This window comes from Peromyscus californicus, unplaced genomic scaffold, assembly GCF_007827085.1.
Source record: "Peromyscus californicus insignis strain IS unplaced genomic scaffold, ASM782708v3 Scaffold_5__1_contigs__length_169319896, whole genome shotgun sequence".
Lineage (NCBI taxonomy): Eukaryota > Metazoa > Chordata > Mammalia > Rodentia > Cricetidae > Peromyscus > Peromyscus californicus.
In genome coordinates this window covers 25,472,956-25,482,440 of record NW_026294573.1, presented here as the reverse complement: position 1 = coordinate 25,482,440, position 9,485 = coordinate 25,472,956, and the positions used below count along the sequence as shown (strand labels likewise).

General features: G+C 48.0%; 1 long non-coding RNA gene across 1 annotated transcript; it reads left to right on the top strand.

Annotated features, from left to right (window-relative positions):
- Positions 1–215: 215 nt before the first annotated feature.
- On the top strand, positions 216–1,253 carry LOC128096057 (uncharacterized). The gene is made up of 2 exons (XR_008213516.1): positions 216–450; positions 1,015–1,253. It is a non-coding gene; the product is annotated as an uncharacterized LOC128096057 (long non-coding RNA).
- The last annotated feature ends 8,232 nt before the right edge of the window (positions 1,254–9,485 follow it).

Here is a 9,485-nt window from a genome sequence, read left to right as displayed (position 1 = left end):
TGGGTCTGAAATTTCCCAGGCTCGCTGTCGGCAGTATTCAAATGATGGCTGTTCCTGGAGAGGCAAGGCAATCCAGGGGACTAGGGTCTCCAACAGAAAGGGCTAATAGGGCTGGAGGGGGCATTCGAGGCCAACATGGTGTTTCTTCTTATTCGGTTTTATCTTATTTATTCTTGCAGTTCTAGGGATAGAACCCAGGGCCTCTACCACCGAAATACACCCCTAGTCCCAGTAGGGGTTTAAAGCAAGAGCTGTGCATATTAGAAACGCGGCGGGGAAGCTCCACGAGCCACTTAAAGCCCCGCACTCCCTCCCACAGAGACGCTGGAGTAGTGAGAGTGGTCCAGGAGGACCAAGGATGCTGCAGCCGACCTGCCTGTGCCAGAGGCGGTGGGAATGGCTGGGAGGACTGCAGAGAAAGCATTTTGAGGCATCCCTGCCAAAGAGTGGGTATGCTTGACCTTGGCGGAAAACACTGCGGGCACTGCGGCTCCAATTCGCGGGCTCTCCCCTCCCTCCCCTCCCTCCCCTCCCTCTCCAATGCGGAGGACTGCGGAGGAATCCCAGCCAGGCGGGAGTGCCCACCCACGCGACTGCGGCACGCGAGGGGCGGGGGACGGCGGGGATGCCGGTCTTCCCTGGAAGGCCCTGGAGCGAGGCGAGGGGAAGCTGATCACGTGGTACCGCCACCAGGCGCGGCGGGATTGGCGGGTCTGGCTGCCAGGGAGCCGGGAAAGCCGGTGTCCCCCTCCCCTCGTGGCCCCCGCGGGGCGCACTGGCTCTGCCCGCCTGGGAAGGGCCGGGGTCGGGCTCCCACTAGGGATAATACCCGTGGTCGGGTCCCCAAGTGCTCTGCCCCCGCAGTCTGCGACTCTGGGAACTCATCGCTTCCCCTTTCCTCCCGGCTTCTTTTCTTCCCACCTGCCGGCGGTTCTATGGAGCCTGCCTGCAGACCAGCTTTATTTGGGCGAGCTGAGCACGTTTCCTCTGACTTACCATCATTTTTCGGTTTAGGTCAATTCAGTTTAACTCAGACTAGAGAGAGCGTAGAATACCAAGGAGATCTGCACACCTCAAGCCCCACACATCCAAATCGACCCTCATATCCCTCGTCTGCTCCCTTGTCTCAAGCAGAAACCAGAGAGCTATCTCCACTGCAGCCATCGTGAAATCTGTGAGATTAAAAAGCCTGTTAAATTTACTAAATATTCGACTCTTGTTTTTATTCAACGCATTAAATATTTAAGCCACTATTTCCCCTCTTTTGCATTTATTCTGACTTGTAATTAGGGTTTTTGCTGAGCGGGCTTTCTCCTGCTTGGAATGTAAATCCCACGAAAAGGGAGGGGCGTGTTCATCATTATTAGTTCATCATTGTAACAGCAACAGACTCCGGGTGTAAGGGTTTTTATATTTTCTTTCTCTGGAGATGTAATAATGAACCAACGGTAGGTAGATTAAAAAGAGAAAGAGCAGGGCCAGCGAGATGGCTCAGAATATGAAGGCACCTACTGCCTAGCCTGACCACCTCAGTCGGATTCTCCCGACCACGACCACGACCACGTAATGCAAGGAGAACTGAGCCCCCCAGAATCCTCCTCAGACCTTCGCGTGCACACCGTGGCGTACAAGCGTTCACAAGCACTCAAAACAAATGAGAGGAAAAAGCAAGCGAAATCTGTTGTGTTGGTGCGGCCCTGGGTTCAGTACACACACACACACACACACACACACACACACACACACACACACACACAGAGTTACGTACACCAGCAACAATCTACGAAGTGTAAACCTGAAGGGAAGGGCCAGATGGTTGACATTTATTAAACATTTTGTGGTAAACAAAGGACTAAGGTTTGGGGGTTCCCTGGATGTGGGCAGTTGAGGACTTCAGCCCAGGGAGTGCTGGCATGGATGACCAGAGGCTGCCCTGCCAGGCCAGGAGGGCCTCAGAAGGCCGCGTGGTCACCTCTGCCTGGGGAGGTGCTCCCAGACTCTTTGGAGGCAGATCCAGGAAGCTTCTGTCTGCGACCGCTGCTTCCTCTCCACTGCTGCAGAGTGATGGAAACTTCTTCAGCCGAAGAACAGATTTCCAGAGCTATTTCTGGGTACAGTTTCTCAGAATAACCATCTTGAAATATGGCAAGGAAATATATTTAGGAGAGGTGTAATCTGGGGACTGCCATGACACATAGTAGGTGTGTAATAAATGTTAATCAAATACATGGCTGGATGAATAGATAGACAGCCACTAGTGTGCTGGGAGAGGACACTATTTTATAATAAAGACACCGTTTCTTTTCTAACTTAAAGAGATCATCTATCCACCAGACACACCCCGAGCCTTCTCTCTGAGTAAGCCTCCGTTTCTGTAAGTCCCTTCTTCATCCCAGGATAGCACACGTCCTACGTCTAGACAGTAGGACCCCGACACTGGAGGAATAAACGTAGAAGAACCCAGAATTTAGATATCTGGGTTCCCTGGCCGGTTTTGCCACCTGGTTGTGTTGTCCATAGTCTCCAGTTCTCTGAGGCTCCATCTTCCATCTGAAAAAAAAAATGAGGATGGTGATACCACTTCACAGGGCGACCTAGCAGTCTGAATGAGAGGCATGGGAGTCCAGCTGCTCTTTACAGTGATCTTCAATAGAGCAGGGTAACCACACATACGAAAGCAGTTCTTAGCATTCCTTTTATTCCCCGAAGTGTCCTGGATTAGACAGTAGGTTGGTAAGAAAAGTGACACTACTTATCTGTATTGTGCCCCGAGACACAGAGGAAAGAGTCTGATTGGTGCAGCAGGCTTTCTCAGACCACCAGCCCCCAAATCATGCCATGGAGACTTAGTATTAGTCATGAATGCTCAGCCTTATCTTATGCTTGCCCCACTAGCTCTTATAACTTAACCTGTTTTTCTTCATCTGTGTTTTGCCTGGGGCCTTTGTACCTTTCTTTTCATTCTGTATGTCCTACTTTCCTGCTTCCTCCACATCTGGCAGGCTGGCCCCAGGCATCTCCCTCTTTCTCCCTTGTTCTCTTCTCCTGCCTAGCTTTCCTCCTCCTACTTATCCTCTCTGCCTACCAGCCTCACCTATCCCTCTATTGTCTAGCTATTGACTGTTCAGCTTTTTATTAGACCAGTCAGGTGTCTTAGGCAGGCAAAGCGACACATCTTTACATAATTAAACAAATGCAGCATAAACAAATGTAACACACGTTTACACAGTTAAATATTCCACAACATAAACAAATGTAACACATCTTTACATAGGTAAAGTGCTATTCCACAACAGATTGGACAAATAATAGTGAGAACGAGCCTGGGAGTGTTCATGGGATTGCATCAAGAGCAGAAGGCCAGGAAGGGCTTAGCAGCCGAGGGACCAGCAAGGCAGTCTGGGAAATAATCAACACAAACAGAGCTGGGGTCACGGAAGGAGATGAGGATTACACAGGGGAGATCTGAACCAGTGACTTCTCAAAAGAGATCAGTTGAGGAACTGGGAATAAATTCCAGGCAGCAGACCTAATGAGGCTTGAACCAGGACGGGGCCTGTCAATCCAGGGAAGGGAGGAGTTGGAGGTAAGCATCACAGGCTAGGTCAAAAGCAGGAGGATTTCCGGGTGGACGAGAGGTCATTCACTAGACATGGAGACTAGGAGAGAGGTGAGAGGTGACCCAGGGGATGATAGGTGAGCCGGGCCCGGTCAACTAAGCATTCATCACTCCCTATCAGATAAAAGGTAAAGGCTCATGGTAGGTAGAGGTCACTGGTGCAGCCAGAGGAAGGAGCTGGAGGCCTGGTCAATGTTCAGGTAACATCTGATTCAAATGAGCATTCATGGGGCTGGAGAGATGGGTCCCCAGCACTTGCTGCTCTTGGGGAGGACCTGGGTTCAGTTCTCACAACTGTCTGTAACTCCAATCTGTAACTTCAGTTCCTAGGGGACACGACACCCCCTTCTGGCTTCCATGGGCACCCTGGCACACACATGGTAGACATACATACATGCAGACAAATATTCATACACATCAAAAACTAAATAAATCTTAAAATAAAAATAAAATAAAATAAAATGAACTTTCATGGCCAAGCTTTGTTGTGTATATCTATAGCCCCAGAATCTGAGAAGCTGAAGTGGAAAGATTCAGGGTTTGAAGTCACTGTGGGTTCCACAGTGGGTTCAAGTTCAGCCTGGCCTACAACAGTGAGACCCTGTTGCAAAACAAACAAGAACAGTGGCTGGTGTAGAGCATCGGCCTGGCGTGATGAATAAGGCCCTTGGCTTGATGATTCCCAGCAATACCCAGTAAATAAAGAAGCATAAAATAAGGAAAGCAAGCTTTCTGAGCAACCTTGAAAGGCAAGAGAGAGCTCAAAATCAAAGCCTCCAATTAGAAAAGAGCCATGTGTAATAGTCCGACAGGCCCCATATCACCAAGGCCACTACAGTGAGGACTCAGTTCCAAGGTCAGCTGACACAAGTGTGCTGGAGTCACTTTGTCTACAGACTCTTCCTACGGTACAAATTCTAGAACCCGGTAACCTGTGCACTCTTGCATTGTGAAACTCTATATGCCAAACTGGCATATCCGCATTCACGCACCGGGAGGATGCTGTCCACATGAGTCCATGGAGTATATCGGACAGTGGTCTGGACAAAAGAGGTGAGCAGACAAGCCAGAGAGGAATCTGGTTGCTTTTAAGTAGGAGTTTGTGGTTCCCTTAGGAGGGTCACAAGAGTATGTAGAGTCAGCCAAAGGGTTACTTTCCAAGAGGTGTTTCTCTGGGATGGGAGAGAGAGCCTGGAGCTGAGTCTGTGTCTGGTGGGTGGTGGTAGTTGACCCTAAGGTCTGTGAGCTGGCTTTAACCACCAATAGTGAAGCTCACCCTAGGTGCAACCTTGGTGATGATGATGACTACAGGGGCTTCTGAACCTTGCTTGCTTCCACTCATCTTCAGTGACCAGCCCCAAGAGATCAGGAGAGAGGATTCATACTCAGAGTGAGGGCTTGCCAGAGCTGGCCTTTGCCCGGGGGCTAAAGGACATCTAAAATTCCAGTGCCAGCCATGTGTGGTGGCATACCCTGTGGTGGTATTTTGCTTGTACTGAAATGTGATTTTAATTGTATGTTAATAAATAAAGTTGCCTGGGGGTCAGAGCTATTAGAGCCATAGCAAGTGCGTGGCGGCGGTGGCGCACGCCTTTAAGGACCTGGAGGGCGGTACATTCAGGCAGTGACAAGGCAGTCACATGTTTGGGTTTACAACCAATGAGAAAGCAGAACAGCTAGACTATATAAAGACATACACACAGGAAGTAGGTCCCTTTCGGAGAGCTCTCTTGGCTGAAGAGGATCCCTGAATCAGGAAGGGTGACGCTCTTAGCTCTGACCTCTTGGCTTTCTTCTCTGAATCGGCTCTGTGTTTCTTATTTAATAAGACTGTTGGTTACATCTACAATACCCCTTTATGCCCATCACTTGAGAGGCTGAGGCAGGTGAATTTTTGTGAGTTTGAGGCTAGCCTGATCTACATAATGAGTTCCAGGCCAGTTAAGGCTACATGGACCCTGTCTCAAAAAAGTAAAATAAAAAAAAAAAGTAAAATAAAAATGAAATTCCAATGTCCCTTAATATTACGCAGTAGACAGGGTCTCAGTGGAGCCTGTGGATTGGGGCATGTGTTGGTCCAATGTTTACTCCAATTTCTTTCTATATATGATCCAAACATTGCCGCACAGTCTAGCTGCCCAGCAGAATAAAGGCTGAACTCTTCAGCCTGGCATTGTAGACTTCTAGTAGCCTGGTCCTAACCTATATCAGGTGAAGATTTCATATTCTAGGTGTTCACTGGCCCTTCCTGTAAAAAGTTATTTTATGTGTATGGATGTTTTCCTGTATGGACCTATGTGCCACATACATGCAGTGTCTGAGAAAGTGAGAAGAGGGCTTTGGATTCCCCTGGAACTGGAGATACAGAGGATTGTGAGCCACCATGTGGTTGCTGGGAATTGAACCTCTGGAAGAGCAGCCAGTGCTCTTAACGGCTGAGCCATCTCTCCAGCTCCCGTCTTTCCTTATGATAGTTCAGCTCCTTCCTCGGGAGAATTGTTCTTCCTCCTACTGATCATACAGTGCAGGCTGACAGTGTTAAATCTGAGATAAATCAACTGAAAAGATGAAGGTTTATTTTGGCTCACAGATCCAGAGGTTTCCATCCATGACTGGCCCAATGATTTTCAGGCTGATGGTGAGGTAGTGAGACTGTATGCAAAGGAAGAGAGATGCATGGTGATAATGGTTACCTAACATTGTGAAAACCAGATGTTGATGAATGGTATTCTTGAAATTGGTTAAAGCAGAGGTTTTATGATTTTTTTAAACCACAGTGACAACAAAGAAACACCTGACATGGAAGGAAGCAGTGATGAATGATGGATGCCTCCCTGGATGCAGCTGGTCCACAGTGGTCCTTGGGCCAAGCTATTGTGGTACCATTGGCTCACAGGGTTACTTGAGCCAAAAATCTTTCTTCGGATCTCCACTCACTGGAGCCAGGCTTCTGTTCCTGGCACCTGATGGAACCATAATACAGAACTTTCCATTCTGGCCTCTCTGTCATATCCTTTCAAATATTCTTTCCAGTAACACCCTGCTGCTCATGCTTCCTCAGGCTGAGCCTGCCTTTGCCTTCCCACTACGTGTTTCCTTCTGGCCTCCTCATTTTGGAATTTTCCTTCCCCCCCCCCCCGCCCCCTTACAAGCTTGTCCACTCTGACTGAGACTTTGCTACGGGAGCTCTTCTGCATGAACTCCCTCCTGAACCCCTGAGCAAAGCCTGCCATCTCCTCCCCTGGCCTGTCATAGCCTCTGTGTACATGCCTTCATCACCCAGGGTTCCAGGGGGCTGCTTTCTCGGCTGTAACCCCCGGAAAACTGTGTGTTTCATCTCTATATGACTCCAGTTTTTGGCAAAGAGTTGTGCAAAGGAAATATAATGACTATTTACTGAATGAGTGAGAATCCTTTCTTCCTTCATGCCATCTCCCTGAGTCACTACTCAGTTTCTAACGAAGAGAAAGAGAAGAAAAAGCAGGAGGAACTTGCCTTGTTCTGTTCAACGGTGATGAATCAGGAGAGAAATGGGAAATGGGGCCACTGCAAAGCCCAGTGGCATTTAGAAGAGGTCTGTAGGTCTGTTTTCTGCTAAAGCTCTGGTAGTGGCACCAATAAACTGAGACCGACTGTTTGGGAATCTGTGCCCAAGACAAGCAAACATTTGGGGTTTTCAACAAGCTAGAATTATTTTCATTCCTTCTCCTTTCTTTTTTATTCTTTTGTCCTTTCTTTTCTTCTTTCCTTCCTTCCTTCCTTCCTTCCTTCCTTCCTTCCTTCCTTCCTTCCTTCCTTCTTCCTTTCCCTTGCTTGCTTGCTTCAATAAAGCCTCATGCAGCCCAGGCTGGCCTCTTGGACTCCCTACTGCTGAATTACAGGCATGCACCAGCACACGCCAGAGAGGAAACCAGTTCCTCACAGCTCTTTCTCTCAGCTGTCCAGGGAGACGAACCTCCAGGCACCTGGCTGGAACTGGGATTCCCCCCTGCCCTTGGCACAATCTGACCAAGAAACAAGGCAGTCCTCTTCCCCACCCTCCTCCTGGGAGGATGGGAGCTGAGAACAGTCAAAGATGACTGGAGAGAGAGCTGTGGAAGAAAGAATATTACCTACTGCATAGCCTATGTTTTCCCTACCGGCTCCAGTCTCTCTTGGACGGCACCTGCGTGAGCAGCTCTAGCTAGCAGCCTGTGAGTGGAAGCTGAGGCGTTTAGACATTGATGAGCAGCCTCCAGCCCTCTTTCTCACTGGGCCAATCTGAAAGTCTGCCCTTCAGATGAGGGAGTTCAGCATGGAAGTGGCCTGAATCTCTAAGTGTAAAAGAAAAGTTAACAACTGGGTGTGGTGGCACACAACCTTAATCCCAGGTCCTGGGAGGCAGAGGCAGTCAGAACTCTATTAGTTTGGGGCCAGTCTGGTCTACATAGTGAGTTCCAAGACAGCCAAAAGTTGCCATAGTGAGACCCTGTCTCAAAAAAAAAATGTTTTAAAATGTAATTTACCTTGGAGAATACCTTGACTCATAGCTGATATATTATTTTTCTTGTTGCTCTGAAAAATACTTGATAGAAGCAGCAAGAAGGAGGAAGGGCTTATTTTGGCACACAGTTGGGGTGTATAGACTATCATAGTGGAGGTGTCATGGCGGCTGGAGGTCCTGATCACATTGTGTCTGCAGTCAGGAAGTAGAGGGAGAGAAAATGCCGGTGTTCAGCTCTTTTCTCCTGTCTATTCAGGTCCAGGTCCCCTGCCCATGGGATGGGGGATTCTCCCTCCTCATTTCAGCTATTCAGAAAACACTGGTATACATACAACCAGAGATGTGTTTCTAAATCTAACCAAATTGATGCCGAAGATTAACCACCACAGCAGGTTTTACTCAGGTGGGGAAGATACACCTGTGGTAAGCCACTGAGCTAGGTGGAGTATTTGTTACCACAGCAGAGCCTAGCCTGTTCTGATCATCATACAGACACTAATTGTTTTAGCTGTCTAGCATCTTAATATCATACCTTAATCCCCTTAATACCTCATATTGGACTCCTCGGTATTGCCAAAGCCAGTGGTCATTTCTCTGTTCTTATCTCTCTTGATTTCTCAGCAGCATTTGTCACAATTGACAGTTGGTCACTCCCTCCTGGACACAATTTAACTTGGCATCTATGACATCAGACTTGCTTGGTTTTCCTCTTGGGTCACTAGACCCTGATTCTCAGTTTTCATGACCGGATATCCTTCCAGTGGGCTTTGTGGCTGTGTTGTTTTTAATCTCAGAAGTTTGAAGATCTGGGGGCCGGGTTTTAAACATGGTCCAAGAAAAACACTGCTTATTTTGTTCAAGTAGTTGTTCTTTCATGACACACCATTCTCCTCTCTCTGAGGCATGCGAGGCGAGTGCATTACCACGGAGCCCTCGTTCTCCCATTCCTTGTTAGTAACTATTTTTATCTTTTCAAAAGGAAAGAAACAGAGGTGCCAAGATGATTGTTTTGACCAGTGAGATTTAAGCAAAAATATCCAAACCAGTCTTCTGAAAAGAAATAAGACATTTCCCTTCCCACTGTTTGGAATACGGACCAGGATGAGCGGTCAAGACTGAAGCTTGAACTGTCTATCACTCCTTGGATGTATTTCTTATGGAAAGAAAATTTTCTGTCATAACTCTTCCTCCCCCTTTTGTTTCTCTAATTTGCCACCAAAATCTAATCCTGACATGTTTTTGTTGGTGTTGAAAGTGTTTTCCTGTCTCTCATTACCGAGCCTAAGGGTTTGGGGAAGGGGGACTGAAAGAAGGCATTTCCGGACAAGAAACTGAGGGGCCTCTTTCTACCAACAGTGTATAACCAGAGTACCTGGAAGATAG